Source organism: Halichoeres trimaculatus, unplaced genomic scaffold (genome assembly GCF_033239565.1).
Source record: "Halichoeres trimaculatus isolate MK-OKI-2021-1 unplaced genomic scaffold, fHalTri1.1 fHalTri1_scaffold_9, whole genome shotgun sequence".
NCBI lineage: Eukaryota > Metazoa > Chordata > Actinopteri > Labriformes > Labridae > Halichoeres > Halichoeres trimaculatus.
In genome coordinates this window covers 22,249,196-22,260,424 of record NW_027437188.1, presented here as the reverse complement: position 1 = coordinate 22,260,424, position 11,229 = coordinate 22,249,196, and positions in this window count along the sequence as shown.

Sequence of the window (11,229 nt, the reverse complement as noted above, 5' to 3'; positions counted from 1 at the left end):
CTCCCTGGGCATGTTGAGAGTACAGCTGGCAGTCCAGGAGCCTCCAGACACACAATAACACACACACACACACACACACACACACACACACACACACACACACACAGATATATGCATGCATGCAGACAGAGGCACGCTAGGCAGTAGGTCATGAAGCCGCTGGCGTGAAGGATAGACGGGTCTGACACCAGAAAGGCAGACAGCTTCCCTGACATGCACTTGGAGCATTATCAGGATAACAATGGCGTGTTTCACCATCACGGTCATGTGTGTGTTGAGTTAGTGTGTGAATGGGTTAAAGCAATGACACATGGCAACAACATGCTACAGATTTATCTACGTGTGAAAGAGTAGTAAGAGGCTGAAAAACAACTTGCTGGTATGGAGGGTGTGATGTTTCATTTAATGAGCTGAAACAAGAAATAAAGGGGCCGTTTGCACAACGACGATTTTAGGGTGAAACGCAAAAGTTTTGTAGCATTTCAGCCTCGAGTTTAAATGGAAACGGCGTTTCAGCCAACCTAAAACGCAAACGTTTGAAAACGGCCTCTAGAGTGGGATTTTTCTGAAACGCTGCCAACACCGTTGCCGTGTAAACAGTAAGCCGGGGTTTTCAGTGGAAATGCTGACGTCACACTCCGCCTCGCACGCGCGCATACAACAGGACAACAGTACCGTTGTTACGATCCTCGTGAACTACCGTGTTGTGCTTGTGCTGCTCAATCTGCTGAATCTGCTGACTGTCTTTCAACAAAATGTGAACCTTTGGCTCCACTTTTTAACTTGGTATTCCCCAATACACCAGATGATCGGATCAACTCTACTCCGGTGGAGATCTCCCAAAAGCAGCTTCTGGACAAGACACTTATAGCACCACCTACAGGCCTGGCATGCTTACTACAGTGTTCACAGTCCATCTGCATTTTCGTGTAAATGCAGATTTTTTTCACAGCGTTTTAGCGTTTTCAGATGAAACGTTGTCGTGTAAACGAGGCCAAAGTTTGGCAACAGGAAAAGGTTGGATTGACTGATAAAGTTTTGGGGTTATTTCATGCTTATTGGTTTTTATTTATCATCATCTGTGTGACTGAAATGCAGATAGACACGTGTAGTACCAGCCTTACTTCCTTGGGTTAGGTTTCTGAGTGACCGGTGAGAATACCAGGAAATAAAATAGAAAAATGGTCTCACAATATGTTCTTTGTATGCATGCTAGAAAATAGACAGTTAGAAAAAAAATGACCCAGTAGGGTTCAGTGCAGCACAGATTCAACACTGGGTTAACCTGACCCAGCACCCAGTGGTAGGAAAACACCCAACAGAAGAGTTGAGATCATTAAAGCTCCAACTGAAGGTCGAGTTAACTTACATTACATCAGTGCCATAGACGAGTGGTTCCCAAGCGGGGTCAAGACCCCCTTTGTGGTCATGAAACCCTGATACGAGGAATGCAAAATGCCTTCCAAATGCAAAGGAAGCCATCATACATCTTATGGATTTCTCAGATCCCCTTTCCCTTACTATAGTTCCAGTCTACAAATTAAAATTGTCCAAGCCATTGCTATGCAAAAAGACAGAAAGGCCATAAAACAGATTACATGTATTTATAAGTACTAGAAACAAATTGACAGAAGTAATGTTTATGTATTGCTGTCATTGTAGATATATACAATCTGATTACAACAATCCAAAAATGCATCAGTTTTTACTTGTATCAATGGCTCATAATTATCTCATCACAAAGGCATAATATACAGGCCCTTTGTGGCTGTTCAATATCAAAATGAATAACGTTTCATGTGAAATGTTTGTTTTGAATCTAGCATTCAAATTCTAAAAGAAATCACACTTAAAGGATGAATTCTGAACAACTCTTTAAAGGTTCCCTGATATACAAGATATGTATCCTGATTCTACCACAGTAACGCAACCTGTTAATTGAACAACTTTACCGGTCTCAGAATTTGATGATTTTTTTCCCACTTTGAGAATATATATGTGGCCAAATAATTTGTAAGTATTTTAGGTGGACACCAACTGTAAGTTGGTCAGACACATCTCTAAAGAATTGAATTTGTTGAAAAAATCATGGAAAAAAAACTTTTTTTTCCAGTTAAAATTCAATAACTTCTTTCACTTGTAATACTTTGCTTTACATTTGATTTCAAAAGATGCACCAGACTTCAGTGAAGGTGATTTGACCCAATTTGATGATTTATTATTTGTGTTTGAGTAAGTTTTGGGGTAAAGTGTGCACCCTGGCTCACACCTATGGCAATGATCATAAAATAGGTCATAGTACAGGCCCTGGATGACTTTTGGATTTTCTAAAGGTATATTCTTGAGAGTATCTGGGTGTGCTACAAATACCACACAATAAACAAAAAATATGGCTGTGGGCAAAATTACATGTATTGTGAAAGAGGTCCTTATAAAGGGTGTCCGTAAAGTCTCTTTACAGTTTGATAAATATTTCACAAAGACAATTGAAGAGGTATCTCAATCAGCTTTGTTTCATGTACTCAGTAGTTATCAAAGTTCAGGTATCCTGTCGATGAAAGAGAAACTGTTCAATGAACCCACAATGTGTGTCATGTTTATGAAAACAAAGTCTGATACACAGCGAAACTTCAGGGTCAGTATGTCACTGATCTCAAGCAAAACTCACTGATTCACTGATGCCAATGCCAGCACTGATGAGAATACGCTACGGCAAACATGTCAAGAAACCGAGTACCTTCTTGTAGAGGTGTCCCAGTCCAATATTAATATCGGATATCGGTGTGATATCAGCAAAAAAACAAATATCGGTATCGTATCGAAATGCATCTAAAATCTCCGATATAAGCACTTTGATATAAGCAGTCCATTCCAGACTCCGCTCCTGCTGTTTTTGTTTGATTTATTTAGGTTATTTTCTGGGTTTTCTAATTTATTCTTTATTTTATTCAATTACTAGTATTTTTCATGTTTAATGTTAAATTTTCTGTTACCCATTGGTTAATAATAAATGGGTCAGTTTTTCCTCATACCTACTGTTGCTGACTACTGTTCTTTGTTTGAATAATATCACTTAATCAAGCCTTTTCTAACATGACAGACATACTACAAAATAAGTAATAAAAGTATGCATGTTTAATGCTGATATCGTATCGGATTAATATCGGTATTAGCCAATACTCAATGCTGCAGTATCGGTATTGTATCGGAAGTGAAAATGTAATATCGGGACACCCCTACCGTCTTGATGTGCTGTGTGCAACTAATGGTGCCCATATAGAGGTGTATTAAATTAGTTTAAAAATCTTCAATATACACTCCTCATTTTGCAGCAGCTTCCACATATTTGTCTGTTCATTTGCTTTTGTTTTTTTTAGCAATAAACTTGAAGTTGAACCGGTTGTCCTTTTCCTGGTCTCAAAATAATACTGTCAATAGTTGTGGGACAATGTATCACCCAGCAACATTTGTTATCGTCCCGGGCTTTGGTTTGAAACCTGCCAGCATTTGGCAATATATGCAGTACATTAAAGGGAAAAAGTGCAGACGCATAAAAAACAACTGTTAGTCAATCAACACCAGTGAGTCAGTGTGAAAATGGTTGTGACTTTACAGGAAGGATGTATTTTAAGACAGTGTGACAGAATAAGTGTGGAAAAAGGAAATAAAGAGTTCAAATGTGAGTAATGTGTCTCATATACTTCTAGTCAAGTCCTTATATATCGATCAGGATGTGAGGGTCTCCTGGTGCCTCCTGAACTGCCTGACTGAAGCATTGTACTGGAAGATACAGGGGGAAAAATCCCTTGCAAACCCAGGAAAGATTAAAGTTTTTACACTTGGCAGCTTCACATGAACACACACACACACACTCTCTCACATAAACACATAAAGTGCACTTGCAGCTGCGATCCAGATGGGTCAGCAGTCCTCCATGAATCATAGGATCTCTACGACTCAACCAATGCACAGAGCCGGTAGCAAGCAGCACGTTTTCCATATCACCACCTCCACCCTGCTGCTGTGTCAACCCCCACTCCTGCCTTTACTGCCATTTCCCTCTGTCTGCTTTCCTTGTCCATTACTTACTCTATCTCTTCATCATTCCATCTCATACTGCCTGTGTTTGTGTTTCTCTTCCCAGCAGTTTCCTTCAATTGAACATTTAAAAAACTGCCAAGGACACCTGTTAACTGCCAGTAAGCTCAGCAAAGACTGGAAACTGTTGACAGGAAGGAACAGCATGAACAGTTCTATCAAAGTTTGCCTAAGAGAATCTTTGTTGAACAGACAGATATGCACATGACATAACACACTTACTAAGAAAGTAAAACATACACTTTGACGAAAGTGCCTGAAAGTGTGTGTGCTTCAGAGGGAGAAAGAACAGGGGAGTGAAGTACTTTCACATATGTTGGAAAGAAACAATCCAACTGGTCCAGATTAGTGCTGTGTATACTTTCTGGGAACACTCAAAGGCCCATAGCCCACATGTTTAGACTACATATTGAAGTGCAGTGTTTGTTTGTGTGTGCGTGTGTGTGTGTGAGAGAGGGTTTTTTTTGCATGTTGTTCCTCACCGAACAGGAACTGAGTCATCCCAATCTCTTTGACACAATCTATTCCTTCTGTTTCCCACTGCACTGCATGTGTAAACACAACAGGCCAGGAGGGGGAGCTAAAGTCTTCGTATTAATCTATCAGAATCATCCGAATCATAAACGAGTTTGGAAATATGATTAAGAAAGAGGACATGATAACCCGTGTCTTGTTTTGCTCCTTCACAAAAGGAGATTAAAGATCAAGGGTGGATAGAGAAAAGCATCTTTTGTTGTCCTCAAGGACACTCCTGCAGGGGAGTGTGTTTATCTTCAAAAGGTCATGAACTACAGGCCGGGGACAACTTGTTCATCATACCACCCTGCTGCCTACACTTCCTGGACTTTGTGTCACAAGAGGCAGACCTCCTCTCTCCTCTCACTCTGGTCTTTTGCCAGGAAATGAGGTGACTGACTCAATTTCAAGCCAAGTCACAACACAAAGACAAGTGCTGTACACACACTTCCTTTAGAGAACGTACAGGGGCTTAAGTTCACCTTCTCTGTGAGTCAGTTTTCCTACAACCCCCATACAAATAAAGCCTGTGGGCATATATTATCAAGCACAAACCCCCTACAAAGACACACAACCCTCCCACCTTTAGCTCTCTTACTTAGAGTTCATCTCTGTCTCACATTGCTTTATTGCACAACTTGCACACTTTGGTTGCCATGCAAGCAGAAACACAATGTACAGAACAATATGCATGTGCTTGTGTGTGTGTGTGTTCATACTCAATATTGCATCCACAGAGTCAGAGGGGAAGCAATAAATGAGGACTTCGTCCTGGCAACAAGTTGTTTTCTTGTCAACATTGCCATATCTGAGCATGTGTGTGAGTGGGTCTGTGTGACCATTCAGCCCAACTGTTTTTCCAGGCAGGAAACGGTGGAGCGTCATTCTTTCTATCATCCTTCAGCCAAAGCATAAGCGATTCTTAACACTAGTAAGCATCTCTTTTATAGTTTTTCTCATCATTTTTTAAATATAGTTTTCCCTCATGTGTGTTTCCATTCCTCCAGTGTCTCTGAGTACTTGTCACGTGGAGTGATGGATGGTCAATGAGGGAGGAGGGTGAGGAAACATAATATGACAGGGTTAGAAAAAGGAAGAGGTTACAGAGATAAGCTGGATAGGAAGAGACAAAGAGACAGACGCATTTTTACAGCAAAAATTAACATTTTTATTTTTTTTAACAGAGCTAGCCTGAGTTCAGCCTTTCCAATATGGCCTCTGTCAACAATAGGCCTCAAAACTCTGTATCAGAAATAAATGAGTGACATCATACTTTGTCCATGTATTATGCAGTCTGTGATCAAGGCAGATGAAAAGACAACTAGTCTGTCAAATCACTGAGAATGATTCCTTAGGTACTATAGATACTGAACCTCACGGTGATCCTTCACTGAAACGAAGTTTGGGGCAGATGATGGACAGATAAACCAAATGACTGACAGTGACACCTTCATACCATAATCATAACAATTAACAGTCCATTTCTGGGAAGATTTTGAAATATTTTCTGAGGAATATGAAGCTGGCAACGCACTTAGAGTGTCAACATCCTGTAAAAACTGCCGATTTCTACCATTAATACAGATGCAAGCCAAGCAACTGTTACCACTTCCTGAACAAAAGGAGATCTATAATGTCCTCTTTTCTGGCCTTTTTCCTCAGCCTCGAGTTTCTGTGGCTCAAACCTGCACGCCAAGGGCGGTACTAGTCACCATGGCAATGATTGGCCAGTCTGATAAAGTTCATTCCCTGGTCAAATAGCATGTGGGTGATTTTTACAAGAGTATATAACTCGTAGAGCTAAAGTGGACGGATGAAGCTGCACAAGTGCTTTGTGATTATTTTATAAGTGACAAAAAGTACTCAATCAGTAACCTTTGGTGTTGCTGTTTTGTATTTAATTCTTCAATACATAAACATTAAATCATGACACATTGGGACAAAAAGCTTACGTAACCACCAACCATGAGACCATGAGGCCAAAACAAGAACGCAGAATGAAAACAAAAACTCCTCCCATTCATCTCATACCATAACCAACACCAGAAAGTCACATGCACAAAAAAGGGTTCTGAGTATGGTACTTCCAGAAAAAGAACAGCTCCAAAACTGCTTAACAGGAAGAGAAAGACAGAGTGGGAAACACGCCGCTGTGTTTGACGGAGAAAGGAAAATAGCAGACCACGTCACTATGACAGAGTGTGTTGGCACATTATACTCAGGTCAAAGATAAGCCTGGGACATGTGCTGAAGAGGGAAAGGGAAAGCCAATAGACATACAGGTCCTGGCAAACAGATACTAAAAGAAATCATTGACTGGCTTTTACACTGGAATAGAAACTGTCCCTCAGGATTTAAATACCAAACACATGGAGCTACAGGGGAACCACACAAGCACGGCTACTGATAATGACACGCTGAACATGAGGGAGGGTCTTTCTGTTGTTTGTGGAGAAGAAGATTAAGAAAAAAAAAAGAGTATGAGGAAAGTATCTTTGGCATTCCACTTCTTCAAACCTGCCAGGCTGGTTTCTAGGTCATTAAAATTCCTCCTCTCCTCTCTTCTCCTTTCCTTTCCTCTCTGAAGCCACTTTCTGCCCCAAGCGACATGTTGGCTCATGTCCACCTGCTCGGCCTTGCCTACTCTCTCCCACCCCCTACCCCCCACTCTTTCATTGCTATCTCTTTGCTGCACACCACACTTTTTTCCCCCCTGTGAGTTTGGAAGACAAATTTCTCCAGAAGTTTTCTCTCTCTTTCTGGCTGTCTTGTGTTTCCCTCGTAGTCACGCCTTGTTCCTTTCTTTCATTCTTTCTTTCATTTCAACGTCCAGATGTGATCATAATAAAATCCCTCTGACGGCACAGATCTAGACAGTCTTCCCTCATCTTTGTCTCTGAACAGCTTTCTTTTATTTTTTTATTCTTTCTTCACCTCACCTTCTTCTCTTCAGTGTCTGATCCCTCTGTCTCCACCCATGCGTGTGAGGCAGAACCCTCTGGAGTGTCATGTCTGCTCATATCCGAGATGATGAAGCAAAGCAAAGTAAACGTCAGACCTGCCCAGATTCAGTACCGCTTGATTCTGTATCCCCCTGCCAACAGCAACAACAACCACTGCAAAAAAGAGCCATGACCCGAGTGAAATATGTAACTTGAGCTTCTGAGCACTTCCAAATGTCAACTTTACAACAGGAAACAACAACAACCACTACAAAAAGCAGGCCTGGAAGCCTACTGTGAAACGGAACTAGGTAAATGTTGTCATTAACTAATGCTGACTTTACGTGTTGACACTAATCTGTCTGTGGTAAACAGAATGAGTTATTTATTGATTCAATATGAGCGGCTTATAGTCCACAGAGCAAAGGCTGATTTAATGGCTGTTAATCATGACGATGAGATCTAATAAATGCTTGATTCTGTGTGTACAAAGTCCTTAGCTTCAAGCAAGGGTGACATCATGTGATACTTGTTTTTTTCACAATTGAAATTACAGCTTTTAATGTGTAACAAAGCATTTCAGAAACTTTACTTTGGCTGATTTCTTGCCAACAGCAGTCAGACAATAACCGTGTTAATCCGGGCTGGGATGATATGCTATTCTTGGGATTCTATTGCGATTTTTTTCAGGTGCCGATACGATTTACATCGCGATTTTTTGATAGCTACTATTTTTGCAATTTTGAGTTTGAGTTTGCTTTTTTAACACCAGACCATGGCCCTGTTCTACGAAGCGAGTTCAGCCTAGCGAGATATCCTTGGAGCTACCTCACTGAACTGAGCGCGGTAGCCGGCGGTCTCGCTTCACGGTTTTACGACGCTGGTTATCAACCTCATAAGTGGATCCAGCTAGGCAATGAGCGCGTGCACGCATGTAAGGCAGAGCCCGCTGCATCTGACCAATCGCGAACATGGAGCAGTCTGGAGCGTCAGAGCAGACCGGAGAGAGAAGGACCGCATACTTCACACAGGAGGAGCAGGAGGTGATCATGAGGAAGTATGACGAGCTGAAACATGTAATTAACGTTAAAAGCAGCACCGTTGCTGCTGCTAAAGCATGGAAGGAGTGCTGGCAGAAAATTGCTAACAGTCAAAAGACAGACAAAAAAAAAAAAATCTTTTGTGCCATTATTATTCTGAAATAGCACTGTTCACCATTCACTTTTACTGTAACATGCACCATACCTAATTTATTTCTTAGATGAATTTATTCATTTGTTCATTCCTATCATGTTTACATTTTTTGTGTGATATGTAGCCCACATGAGCCCTACATGAATTCCTGTCACAATTTTAGGACGGGCAATAAAATATTGTCATGGAACAGAAGTGTTGGCATTGAAGATCTTATTACGGCAATGAGAGTTCTTCATTCCCTTTAACTACCTATACAAAGTGTCATGTACTACCAACCTCTCCCTGGAAAACCGGTAACTTTCATAAAGATGGTCATCCGAAAAAGAGAGTGGGTCGGGCTCCGATGTCCACAGGATCCTCTAAGAACGGACAAGCCATTTTTTCGTGAGGGCTCATTGGTCAGTGGGCGGGGTTTTTATAGTGCGCGAGTTCAATCTGGAACCTAACCTGCCCCGGAGCAGGTTAGCCGTTCAGCGTATGTTGCCATGGAGACTCGCCTCGTTGCGGAATGATCCCGTGTCGTAGAACAGGGAATCCTGAACCTATCCTCAAAGCTACCTCGCTAGGCAGTAATCCTGCTTCGTAGAACAGGGCCCATGTGAAATGACTGTGTGGTGATGATAATGTCTACAGACTATATTAGGAGTCATGTTTTCCAACAAAATGCACACCACATGATTCACACAGAAATATTTCATCCTCTGCTGGAGAAAAGTGGTAACTTTTTTCAATCCAGTTTATACACAAAGACTGAAATGAAGAATTGATTTCTTTGACAAAGAATCCTGATATTGTCAAACTAAAAATCCTGATATATCAATTTTTGATTTTCTCTCCCACCCCTAGTGTCAATGGCTTTATTAATTGAACTGTAATTGTCTCATTAGAAGAAAAACTATTGTAAATTTTCAGAAACTTTTCCCTATTTCTGTCGTGAAAACTGGCCACTGGAGGAAACGTCAGCGAATGAAAGGCTTTGGGGAAATAATTTCAGACCTGCTGACCCAGAGCGCTCATGAACCGTCACATAAAGCTCACACCGCCTCCCGGGCTAATCTCTCATACTGCCCCCCTCCCTCCCACCCCCTACTGCCAGAGCCTGCCTTTGATCAACACACATTGTCAAGGCACACTGGGTGACCTGTGTGAGTGAGGGAGAGGGACAGAAGTGTGGTGGGGGTAGGAGGTCTCAACCTGGAGTGCCGGATATTGTTGTGCTACTTCCTGCCCTCTAAGCCCTGACCCGGGGAACCACAGCCAAGAGAGCCTTTTGTTTGGCTGACCCTCAACCTCTCCTCCACTCCACCCCGTCTCCTTTTACTCCCCCTCTCTTTCTTCTCGACCTTTTCTCCTTTTCTCCTTGAACCTCAAACATATCCTAATGCCAAACTCTTGGAATTGATCATCAAAGGGAGTAGACCACCAGAGCACATGCATACACACCAAACACACACGTACACACATGCATTCTTGTTGTGTTGCTGTAGAAGCAGAACTCCTGATAGCTTTGAACTTATGTTGGACCAGGTCAGTCTCACCTTTGTGGACTTCTAAGACAGATCTGATGAATTGACAATCTTTAATGTCCCCTAAGGGCAATTTGATTTGCAACAGGAGTTAAAAACCTACATTAATACAACTCAAACACAGTAATAAAGCATTAAAAAAGAAACAAGTATAGCACAATAAATAAATAAATACAGAGTCACTGCGTATTACTGGGGCATCATTTAGACCTGGTTTGCCTACAACCTGTTTAAAAAACGATGGCCAATGTGTAATCAGAATCCAGAAGAGCTACAATTATATTTAGTTCAGAAAACTATGTGAAGGAGTAATTTTTCAGCTCTTTAAGAAAAAAGCTCAAGAATAAGTGGTAAAAACTTCAAACAAAACATTCAGATTTGCTGTGATTTCACCCGCGAGTGCATCCCTTGTTTCCAGTCCACATTTTTAACGGCGCAAACCCCTATACACATGCTTCTATGTGTGACTCAGCTGTGAAAGTGAATGAGGGCACATAACTTACTGTGTAACCAAGTTGAAATCTGCACCCTGAACCACAAGTGTGCAGACAACACATACATGTGAAAACCACTCTCATGTACACGAGCTTAAACTAGTTGGTATTTTAGGATTCCACCCAGTCTACTTAAAATAGCATGTTTGTCATAGCTCTTCTAGCTATTTCAGGCTACATGCTGCTGTCAGAGAGAAATTTACAGGTAGCGTGACTGGTTAGATGACAATGAGAATGATGTCTGTGTATAATGTACGTCAAAAAAGGGAGGATAACTATGATAATGTGTGACTGCGTGCATAAAATGAAGACAAAGAGAGATTGTGATGGGATATGTGTTGATGGAAGGCTTCACAGATAAGACAAACTGTGTGCAACATCATACAGCAGCCAGGGAACTTCATGAGAGGCTACCACTACCTTTACAATGCTTAATGTCTTTTAGGAGTAAATTTT